The sequence below is a fragment of the Halichoerus grypus genome, chromosome 2 (assembly GCF_964656455.1).
Source record: "Halichoerus grypus chromosome 2, mHalGry1.hap1.1, whole genome shotgun sequence".
Lineage (NCBI taxonomy): Eukaryota > Metazoa > Chordata > Mammalia > Carnivora > Phocidae > Halichoerus > Halichoerus grypus.
The window spans coordinates 93,652,317-93,664,613 of record NC_135713.1 but is presented as its reverse complement, the minus strand read 5'-3'; the positions used below and the strand labels follow the sequence as shown (position 1 = coordinate 93,664,613).

The 12,297-nt window shown below is 46.8% G+C and overlaps 1 protein-coding gene across 7 annotated transcripts in view; it reads right to left on the bottom strand.

The window, feature by feature from the left end:
• Positions 1-12,297, bottom strand: part of LHFPL2 (LHFPL tetraspan subfamily member 2) — a 152,369-nt gene that overhangs the window by 122,434 nt on the left and 17,638 nt on the right. Inside the window, exon 3 of one of the 7 annotated variants that reach the window (XM_078067155.1) lies at positions 3,016-3,259. The exons of the other annotated variants lie outside the window; for them this stretch is intronic. The gene's annotated coding sequence lies outside the window, so the exon portion shown is untranslated. The remainder of the gene's footprint in view (positions 1-3,015; positions 3,260-12,297) is intronic. 7 annotated transcript variants of the gene reach the window in all.

The following is a 12,297-nucleotide window of genomic DNA, read 5'->3' as shown; positions in this document are numbered from 1 at the left end:
GGAAAATGCTACTGGAACAACTATACCCACCTTCTTTGGCCAGGGGGGTCTCTTCACATCTCCCCTGGGTGTCAGGAGGGTGGGAGATAGCAAGAAAGCTCCTTCTTACCCATACTCTGAGCATCTGGGTAAAGCCCATTCATTTCACAGAGAAAAAAAATCTTTCGAAGTCTACCTCCAATATTAGAAAAGCAGTCCTAAATCAGACTATTACAAGTGCTTCTCACAGTGTCTGGAACACAAACCTATTGTTTCCTATTGTAAGATTCTACCCATTTTATTGGAAGTCTTAAGAAACACTCTAAAATTATTTTGTTATATTTGAATTTAAAATTGTAGTGAAATCTATATTGGCTCTACAAATATAAAAAATATTACCATCAATATAGCTCATGTTTAGAAAAAGAAGAAAAAAAGACTAAAGGATTCAGGCATAGGGAGACAGTCTTGGGACCCATTAGAATGATACTTATCAAAAAGATGTAATTATTGAATATACTTAAAATATGCCAAGTATTGACCCATTTGATCCTCACAAAAATAATGACCCCAATTCACAGGTGAGGGGACTGAAGCAAAGAGACTAACCTTCCAAAGAGCACCCAGCTGTAAATGTCAGAGCTGGTTTCAACCCTGGCAAAGCCTGGGCTTTTAACCACTCTATTCTCAGTCACAGTTTATAAATCCAAGTTCAAGACTCTTTCTCCAACATAATTTGCAGAAGAGCTTTGCCTTCCATCTACAGTGTGGGCAGTATTAACATTTCAGGAGTGATTCCTATGCAGGCATTTAGGATCCCTGGTCCCTATTCCCATAAAGCCTTAGGGCAGACTAATCACCCTCCCAGATCCAAATGCCCCTGGTAATATGGAGGAGAAAGGGGGAGAGGACAGGAGTCAATCTTGCCCCAATAAAACAGAAAAGGAAATCAAAAGGACATCAAGAAAATTTAAACAAGAAATGCCTGTTAGAAAGCAAAGGAAGATAAAGAAATGAGAGACAAAGGAAAGACACACACCAGATTTCCTCCCTTTTCCTGCACTGTTCAACTGGTAATTAACTAAAACAATCCAAACTTCTGAGAAGTCATCAGGACTCAGCAGCTAATAGAGAACTGTTTTCTGAAAACAAATCCATATATGGTAGGCATTCTTAATCTGTTCTTTCATAAACTCTAAATCCAAGATTTCAAATTAACTTACGACCTGCCAATCTTCATTCTACAAGTCTGACCTCCTGATGGGAGCATGGTGAAAAGCCCTCAACTGTGTTCAGCCTAACCTAAGAGAACTCAGATTGTCCCAGAATAAAAAACTGAATTTGGATTCAAAACCTGGTTGCTACAATTAATAAGAACCTATAGTCTGACAAGGGGACCACTCATTTGGCTTCAAAAATATAGATAGCCAAGAAGGTCAAGCTGATGGATACACAGTGAATAGAACACCCACGCTCCTTCCTCAGGCTGCCCTCACTTCTCTACCATTAGATGGGGTTCCACCCTGGGGAGACCATCCAAAGGTAACTCCCCTAGCTGACGACAGAGAGAGTTTGCCTCTGCAAAGCTGGGGTTTGGATGTTGGATTTGAAGTGCCCGATGATGCTTATGCTCCGAAGACCCGGAACACCAGCCATATAGTTACACCGTCTCCTCCACCACCTACTCACCACTCCTCCCTCTTGTCCTCCTCCTTCATTCTGCCCTTTACTCTCATTCCCCTTCTTCCATTCCCTTGGCAAATCCAAACCTCTTTGCCCAGGCTTCCTTTGTAACTATCCTAACAATGGATTGCTTCTGAGGACATTTTACGCAGAAATCAGAAAGCCAGAAAGGAATTTTGGCAAGAATTCCAAAGCAATCATATCCAGATTTCAGAAAACCATGCCAGAAGACGATCAGCTACCCTAATCCCTGGTCTGCGTTGTGACATGTCCCAAAGAAAACAGGAAAGGATGCTAAAAGGGATGGGGATGCGGGTGACCTTAACAACCCCCCGGGAGGTCCCATGTACACAGGCGATCCTTCACAGCCTTGGCAGAAGACAACTGCAGCTCTCCTTGCATATTACAGCCAACAATACTTCCTAATGGCCTGCCTCTGCTCACTGACATCAGCATGAACAGTGACATCCCCGGAAGTCCACAAGTCCACTAACAACCTGGACTTGTGTGCATTTTGGCACCCATCTGCAAAGAGGCAGCTTCCTCAGCTCACCTGCCCTAATTCAGGAGAAGCCATCCCTGCACATGGGCTGCTAATTCTGATCTTCTTGAAGCACATCCTGGCTTCTGGGAGAGCTCCCTCTGCGGGCCTCAAAATGTGAAGTGTCAAGTCTCCTCTGACGATGGTCGTTACATTATTTTTAGGCTTTCTTAAAAGTGCCAGGCACTTCACATTTACAAGGACACTATTAGCTCTCTTGTAAGAAAGAGAAGAGTTCAAATAATTGTATACCTTTCCTCCCTAACCAAACATAAAGGATAGTCTGTCTGTTACATACCAAAAATGCAATTTTTATAACATACATTTTAAAACTGTTCACTTCTAGGAAAGATACCGTTTAGAGTGCTTACAACCCCAGGACAGGATTTAGGACAAACTGATCTAATCTTCTAAGAACTGAAAAGCTCCTTCAAAGTGTGCACTTCTTTGGGCCTTGGGACGTCAGAGCAATAATCTGGAATAAGGCACCAAATGAAGGCAAAGGCTCTGACCCTAACCTCCAGCTTAAACCAGAGCAACTTCACATTTGTTGAATAGTTATTATTAAGTGGTGTTTATTAAAATTAAAACATTTGTTAATAGTTTAATAGACTATGCCAGAGGGGCATTAAAGTCGGTCAGCCAGCAGGGTAAGGCAAAACATGGTCATGATTAGCCCGAAAAAGTTTTTTAGGAAGAGCAACAAACCATTATCTCAAGAAGCTTCTAGAACAAGTTTTTCAGTAGCACACTAGACAAAATGGTTGATTTCTTTAGGGGTCACTTAACAACAACTTTTTATAGTGTCTCACATTTTGTGGGTCAGGAATTTGGACACGGAGCAGTCGGGTGATGCTTCTGTTCCATGGGACAAGGTCAGAGATGGCACGCGGTGGGCGGGTGGGCTAGTCTGCAGGATCGAGGTGGCTTCATTCCCATTTCAGTGGGGATGGATGGAAGGCTGGCTTCAGCTGACACTGTCTACAGCCTCACCTGCCACAAGGGCTCCAGGGCAGACTTCTTCAGTGGCAACTCAGGGCTGGAAAAGCAGTGTTCCTGCAAATAAGCCAGAAACTGCATGGCCTTCTATGACCTAGCCTCGGAAGCCACATGATGACACTTTCTGTCATACTGTATTGGTCAGAGTGGTGACAAGCCCACCTAGATTCGAGGAGGTGGACCTTGTTTTAAAGTCTAGAAGCTCCCCAGTCGCCTTGTATAGAACATAATTCAAAGACCCTGAGGTAAAGGTAATTTGTACCTGAGCCTGGATGTAAACATTCAGAATCGCTTGTTTCAGGGGCTGAGCCTGACAGAAAGGAACTGGAGTGATTGCTTTTCAAAAAACTGATCGAAAACAGCAGGGAAACAGCCCGATGGCATTATCCAGACTCAATAAGCAGACCTGAGGTTGAGAAATTGGCCATGAGCCCTACTATTACCAAGAAATTCTGACCTGACAAGGCAGAGATTCGTGTAACTGAACCCATCACTCTTCTCTCTAAGGCTTTGGCCTTTAGAAACTTCGCGGAGAGATTTCACTGAGGCTGCCTTCCCTTGAGAAGTAAATCCCTAATGCTTTCTACTCCGCGCCTCTGGGTCATCCCCTGCACTTTACACTCGTTATTTTGTTTTCTCTTACTCAGTCATCATCCTCACAAAGGCAAGAGGATGTGTGAGAGGACCTTGACCCGGGATCAACTGAGGGAGGGATCACCTGAGGGAACCACCGACGGAAAGCACCTCCGAGCCCTCTCAGTCTACAGCAGTGGTTCTCAGGTGAAGAGCAGCTGGCCCTCCCCGCCCCCCGCCCCAGCACGTCTGGCAACGTCTGGGGGCGGGAGTGCTAGGGACGCTGCTCAGCATCCTACGCTGCCCAGCACAGCCCCACAACAAAGAACTATCCCCCACAAAATGTCAGGAGCCCCAAGGCTGGGCAGCCCTGCTGGAAGGCACACACCCTACTAGAGCCGACTGTTGGGCAGACCCACGGTGGAGCCCTCACGAGCCCTCCCTCCGTGCTTTTGAACCATGCACGGACAGTTGACTTCCTAGGAGCTAAATGCACACACGCGGCGGCCCCACTGGAATACCTCAATTTTAAAAAACGTTCTCCCGGGTCTGAAAATCCCAATTCTCAGGAAACCATTCTTGCACTGCATTTTTAAGGGTTCCTTTTAATTCAGATGACCCAGTCACCCAGGAACACCGAACACAAACACGGAAACAAACGTTCAAGGATCCAGTACTCGGCGGCTCCCATCCGAGCTGAAATGCTGACCCTGCTTCGGATTCACAGCCGCTCTCTCAGTCCCCGCACCTGTGCACTGTGGGAGGGTCCTGTCGGTCTGTCATCCCCCGGCAGGACCATGGCAGCAGGGACGCAGACGTGGCCCAGGCTGGGCAATCACAGCCTCGCCCTCTGCCACCTGTCGCTCAAACAGCACAGTGTCTCCTGCGGCCGCCGGCTCTCACACGCCCTGCTCTGTTTGTGGCAGTCCTACTCCGCCTTCTGCTTACAGATCAGAAGCTGTCCACTTACCAGACAGAAGACACCATTTATAAACTCCTATGCTCGCCTTTGGGGAGCTCCTTATTGGGCCTCTCGCACCACACATTTGTAAAGCTACTTCCTATTTCAAACATTAATTGCTATTTTCCTTTTACAACAAGGTTTCAATGCCACCACTACATGGCACACAAAACCACAATTCCCTCAGTGAAATAAATTACATCGCCGGCCTGGTGCAAACGGCAGCAGCAGACTATTAGCGGGCCAGGCCCGTTAATGGTGTGCGATGCGTTGCCATTCTCCCGAGACAAACATAAACACTTTCTATACAATTTTTGGCTTTGCATGCGCCTTCCCAGCTAACATTTTACCCCAGGAGGTCGAATCTGAGCTGTCCCACAGAGCAGATGGCCACTGGGCATGGCCCGCACTCAGTAGGCATCCCTCCCCACAAACACAGACTCGCGAACACATCTGCCACAGGGCTAATTTAATTTCTAAATGACTATTAATTTTACCTCCTGTCAAATACACACTCGCTCTAGAATTCGTTTGATCCTAAAGGCAAAGGAAGCCCTGGGACATGCCCGTGTCCAGAAGCTGTGTGCTGCAGACAAAGGGCGAACACAGGCCCTGAGCGCCAGGAAGCTCCGTCCCCAGCAGGCTCCCGTGTTGAGGAGGCAACGACAGGACCTCAAAATAACATCAGCTACAAACATGCTTTGAGCACCTCAGGGGAGGGGGGGCGACAATTCAGAAGAAACTTTCAGAAACTACTGGATTACTCAGGCCGACTGGCTCCTATTGTGGTAGCAGTTACGATCACCACCTACTAGGTATGCCTTACCTAGGTCGTCTCAGTTAATTCTCTTAACAATTCCAGGAGTGGGTATGATTAACCCCCTTTTACAGAGAAGGAAGCTAAGCCCTAGGAAGATTTGTAACTTGCCTAAGGTCACAGAGCCTGGGTGGGGAGAGCAGAGACTGGAACCCAAGCCTCCTTGACGCAAGGCTAGGCCTTCCCCACCACAAAACCCGCCCAAACACTGACTCAGTCCAGCCCTAGCCCTGGACCAGCCCCAGCACTAAAATGCGGCTGGAAAGGGCTGTCGCCCAAACATTCTCTTCTCCCAAGAGCCTGATACATAATAGCTCTCTAGTGTTTATTAATTAGTAAAATACTTAGACTGCATAATCAGCAAACAAAATCCAATCCTGTGTATCTAATCATTAACATTTTTAGGCTATAGAAAATGCATGCTCCTTAGTTTTAGGGTGAGCAGGGCTGCTTGTTAGGTACGACTGGGCTCCAGTTGTAAGGACCAGAAGACAAGGACCAAGACATCCTTGGGACCTGGCCAGACTGGAGGAAAAACTCAGTCCTCTCATGAAGATCCTAGGGTTCAGGTGTTACAGAGGTTGATTAAACTGGGGTGGAGATAAGGGATTTAATCCTGGTTTCTGGGAAAGAGCACAGCAGGGGAAGTGATCAGCTAGAAAAAAACACAGAAGGAATAAATGGAAGAAAAGACAGACAGGGCACATTAACGACTTCTCCGAATTTTAAAGTTCTCTGGATTGTAAAACCAAGAGCAAGTTACTTGCAAAATGACTACAGACTGATTCTTACACTCCTACTCTCTATAAAGCTAGACTTACATGATTTATACCTTATTTGGGGAGTAATCAATGAGTGTATATACTATAAGAAAATCATGAATATGAACCAATCTTCTAACCTATTAACATTAAACTTGTATAAATGAGTTAGAATCCTATGAATACAAAATTCCATCTCATTTGAGCATTTAATTTTGTAAACATGAACGCTACTGTATAAACCTCCATTAACTTCCTTTCTGCCACTGTGGTTACAGACCCTCATAGATTGCTTTAAAAAAGATAAAGAGAACTACTGAAATGAAACTATGCCACCTGCAATAAAGTAAGTAAAGAAATAAAAAGTGTGCCTTCATGAACAGGCAATGCCACCACACAGTTCCACTAAAAGGTTTGCTTTCTAAATCGCCCTTCGTAAATCCTCAGGGCTCACAGCTGGGGAGTCAGGCTTCCCACCGCAAGTTTGCTTGTACTTTTAAGAATCCTGACGAGAATAATCAGGTATTCCCCACAAGTAAATGATTTCAAGAAACTGGATATTCCAAATAAGCTGTTTTTGTCGACATACATGTAGTATTAAAAATTGAATTTGTTTCTAATTTGCATGGTTTTGCACACAGAGTATTTTCAGTTCAAGTAAAACATTTCCCATTCACTTGCAAAGCCCCATGCGGGCACCGCACACAAGGACGGGCCCACAAATAACTCCATCTGTGCCGAACAACAGCCCGCATGAGAAGTTCAAAAACCAGACTGGGGACACTACCACAAAATCACTTCCCAAAGCCTGATTTTCACCATAAAAACAAAGTGATGATTAATGCCGCCGTGCAAAATGGAGCTTGCTCTTTTTATTCAAGCTCTAATAATCTAGCCAATGGTAATCATTCTTTGTCCTGCTATGGAGACCGGGTCAGACCCACCTCCAGTCCGCAGCATGCCTGCCAGCTCTAGATCAATAAGGCCTGTGTTCTTTAATACGGAACAGAAGCCGCTAACCCAGCTGATTCTTTCTGTAGTCATCAATCAGGGTTAGACTACCGCTTGTCTCATGACCCCCCGGGAGATGGGATGTCTGCCACACATTTCCTGGAGAGAATCGAGGAGACATCGTATGAAGTCACAATCAGCAAAATCAGGTGGACCAGTGAAAGGGCCATCAGGGAGGAAGAATTTCCAGAAAGAACAGTGTTCTCTCTCCCTGAGGTGGCACAGAAAACTCCACAGGAAAGTGGTCAGTTGCCCAGGGTTCCAGAGGAAGCACACTCACCCGGGACATCAAGGCCACGTGGCGAAACCCAAAGGTCAATTTAAAGAGACATGTACACCTCCACCCAGGCTAGGAGGGCAGCGGGGGATGGGTAGATGGACCAGGTTCATGGGGTAGATGAAACTCACCAAGCGGCAAACAATAACATGACCTCACTCAGTATTTGTGAATTTAAACAAAAATTCTTGACCTTACAAATTCTCTTTGGCAACTTTTAGAATTTTTTTTTTATTTTATTAAGTAAACCCTCCCCCTAACATGGAGTTCCAACTCACAACTCCGAGATCAAGAGTTCTCGTGCTTCACCGACTGAGCCAGCCAGGCGCCCCCTCTTTGGCAACTTCTAACCTTGAATTAACCTCCTGTAGCTATTCTAAATTTTAAAACTCCGTGTAATGGTCAATCTTTTTTTGTGAGTTAACTGGGAAGTTCACAGGGAGAGAAAGGAGCAGCACTGCCTTGCCTCATGGGCCAGAAAGCCGCGGCATGGCCAACCACTGTGGGTTGCTCAGTACAGCACGCTGTAGCGACCTGCTTTCCCCGATCGCGGCCGGTGACAGAAGCCAGCGCGGCAGTTTGCAAAATGAGCTTGGGCAGTGGCAGCCACCCTGATTCGCTGGCTCACGGCGTCTGTCAGTACAGAGAAGCCAGTCCTCCTCCTATCACTGCCGTGCCCCCGGTCTCACCCACGCCATCTTGTACACATGCACTTCCACAACAGACTGAAAAGTTCCATGAGTCCCAGGGAGCATGGCCCTCTGGAAATGAAGGCGCCAGGCCACAGGAGGGTGGGTACCCAGCTATGGGTACTGTTCGTGGGTGGAGGGGCCACTTCAAGCCTGTTTGTTCCACAGGTGTCTGGATTCCTCCAGGGAGGCTGTGGGGGGGGTGTTCACCCCTCCACAGGGCACCACTCGCACACACAATATGGCAGTCCTTCCTCCCGCCCACCCCCACGCCTCAGAAGGCCTGTCTTCCCCTCGACTTCACCACCAACTTGAAGCAATCCGTTTAATCTCACCATGTCTGGATTTTCTAATCTACGTGTAATCACAATAATCTACATACAAGCTACTTGGCACCACTTCTTACACTTTTTTCAGCCTGTAAAAATACCTCAGAGAGCACTGGACTAGGAGTCAGAAGTCCTATCTTCACTATATCACTCATTCACCTACCAAGTGCATAGTAAGCACCTACTCTGTGCCAGGGACCAGAGTTATAAAGCTGAATGGGCACGACAGACAAGGGCCTCTGCCCCCATGGGTTTTTGGGCAAGTCATGTGCTGTCTTTAACTGAAATCAAAGGACTTGGACAAGCTCTTTTAAGTCCCTTCCAGCTCTCCTATTCTGTTCTACTGCCAAGAGGGGACTGAAGCATTCTGGAATGTTCTGCTTCCCTGAACAGATGCTATTTTTACGTACATATAGCTCAGGCTGCAGACGTGTGACTTATCTTCATTCTGCCAAGCACAAACGACTCGTTTTCACCCCAGAGTGGATTCAACTACGTGGAGCCCTCCACTAGAAGGCCTACTGGCATGCACATCTCAGGCTCCTTTGGCACAGGACCCTCACAGTCCCATTCCTTCCACACAGAGGAAATCTGGTTCCTTCAGATCAAAACTACAGAAAAACAGGAGCAAGGCTGCCAGGGCTTCCTCACATGTTGCCTGGGTTTGTTTATTTCTTCTTCATCAACTCACATCATTTCTGACACTGCACTTCAACTTCCTGGACACAGCCAGGGAGAAAAGCTTTTAAGAGGCACTGAAGTACAGCCAACTTCTGATTAGCTGCTGTAATGAAGGGAAGGAACAGCACACGGCCAAGGCAAGAGGACTCCTGCCTCTAAGTACTACAGGGCAAAGATTCTTGAACAGAAGGTGGAGATGCATTAGGGAACCAAGTGAACCGCGCCCCCCAAAAAAAAATCACCCTCAGCTAACATTTCAGGAAAACCCTTGGCTGGAGTTTTACTTTCAGGGAGTTCCCAAGAGCACCACATCTACCAGAAAGGGAGATGCCTCCAGTTTCCATTATCACTTTATAGGGGGAAATATCAGCTCCTGAATCAAGGGGGGAATAGATTTTGATTAGAACTCTACACACTGAATCTATGATTAAATGCACTTCACAGTGGTTAAGGTTTTTGTTAGAACATTTTTTTTTTTTTAAAGATTTTATTTATTTATTTAAGAAAGAGAATGAGAGAGAGAGAGAGCATGAGAGGGGGAAGGGTCAGAGGGAGAAGCAGACTCCCTGCCGAGCAGGGAGCCCAATGCAGGACTCGATCCCGGGACTCCAGGATCATGACCTGAGCCAAAGGCAGTCGCTTAACCAACTGAGCCACCCAGGCGCCCTTTGTTAGAACATTTTAATAGAAGGTTTCTGTTTCTCAGAGCTAAGTTCATCAATATTAGGCAGAAATGTACGCAGTAGAGAGGGAGAAGCTGAAGAGAAGAAAGCAATCAGACATGAGACAGTAAGAGTATGAATGCAGATGGACATGGGAAGAGCTAGGCCCCAGAAATAAACAAGCAAGCAGCAGTGGTGTGGACACCTGATGTCACTGTCCTTCCTTATCATATGCACGGGCATTCCAGAAGTGACTCAACGCTTTATGACTATGTCAGATATACAAATCACCCTCCCCATCCTCCTTGCCCTGCCCACCCTGGTCACTTGGCTCCCCTTCAGAAAGAAACCAGGCTGCCTTGGGGAATGGTGCCAGCTGGTGGCTGGTGCAGAGAACTATCTATTAACCACTACTTTTCTCTTCCTGCTCTTGGAAGAATCTTTATCATTCTCCTCCTCCTTCTCTCTCCTCTGTCTCTTCAATAATGATCACAGAGAACCTAATTTGCAAGTTAAAAATCCAGGATTGAATCCCAGTTCCCCTGCTGCCCTCCTGGGAGACCAAGAACAAGTCCCACAGCCTTTCCCCACATTACTCTCTGTCCACGTGGGTAGGAATATGTGCCTCCCGAGCAGGGCTCTAGGAAGCAGGAGACATGAACACACGCTAGGAACAGAACAGCACTAAGCAAATAGAAGGTACAGCTCTCACTTTCCTGCCAACTCCCCACCCTAAGATTTAACACTTGGAACACTGCTCAGCTCAAAGGAACGTGATGACCATCATGCCCCAAATAAATCACGTCGACAGGTGACTGGCCAGCCTTCCTCAGAAGTAAAAGACACCACGATCCCGATTCTAAAGGAGCTCTCTTGTCTGGCAGAGAGGTATGCTGGGGCACAGATCAACTGCTTTAAGTCACTAACTCTCGCCATAGAGCAGGAGAAACTATGTTCCTGGCCGTGGTGCCCTGCCCTGGAGCCATGGAAACGCAGCCGTGAGGCCCCTGGCAGGGAAAAGGCCAGCGCCCACGAGGCCCTGCTTCATCCCCAAGTGCCATCTCACCATGATAAAGACCTCAAAGGGGCTAATGAAATTAGCTCCTCTGCCTTTTATTCCTCAGTAACAACCACAAAATTAGATGAAATGACCCCCTGCTCCACTAATTTAAGGCCTGTTTTATTACCTCCAACCCCAATTCTCTCTCTTTTAAACGGCTATAAGACCCTGAAGACCCAGAAGCCAATGGGATTAGTAATTGACAGGTCCGTTCTCCAGAGGGCGCTTCTCCGTCCCCCACGGTGGGGTCACGATCAGTTCAATCTTTATGCTTCAAAGACAGCCCCTTTGAACAAGATCAGATGTTTCTCCACCCCTGCCCGGAGCTCCGCTCAAAGTGGCAGCAGCCCCTTCTCGCTCAGAGCACTAATGTCAACTCAGCCAGAAAGGCAAAAGGAAGAGGTCAGCATGGTCAATGGTCCACCAGGCTCAGACGCAGGCCCCCTCAAACCAGCACCTTGGGAGGGCTGATCACCCCCCATAAAATGTGAAGTGCACTTTGAACCCAAGAACAAGGAGAACGGGGACTATTTCCCCCAGCCTGCTGGGCCGCAATGGGAGCTCCGTTATTTGTTTTCTTTTCCAGTTTGTGGCCCATGAAGCGGAGAAGGACACCCCGCAGCAACCCCAGGCGGGCTGGGGGGAAAGGCAGGGAGGTGAGCACCAGGCGTGGCAGTCAGGACAGAAAGGAGAGGAGAGATAACCATCAATGGAGGTGGTCTGAAGGGAGCCAAGCAAGGCTTCCTCCAGCTTTGAAGAAGGGACCTGAGAGAACAGGATTCCTGAAGCCTCAGAAACTGTTCCATGTAAGAAATGCTTTTGAGAGAAACGAAACCATTTAAAATGCAGAGTATTTACTCTTCATCATTAAAGAAGATGAAAGAGGAAACTCTTTCACTCTCTTTTGCCTATCTGGGAAAGTTACTTTTATTAACTAGTTATCCGACGGCCTCCTTCCAACTCAGGTAAAAAGATGCGAAGGAACAGGAAACAACCATTTCTTGAAGAGGACATGAGAGTGATCAAAACAACAGTCTCTTCATAAAGAAGAAGTCCAAGAGCTTCCATTTATAAGCAACTTTTCCTGGAAACAAGTACTTATAAGTTATCTTTGAAATCAACAACAAACTCCTATAGTGGATAAGACAAACCAGCCACAAATCACAGCTGACAAGCAACCTGATCAAAGGACAAAGTGGCTCCTAAATGATGCATTGATTGTGACCTGGACATGGAAAAAGAGCAAACTCTGCCCAGAGATGTCAATTCCTGGG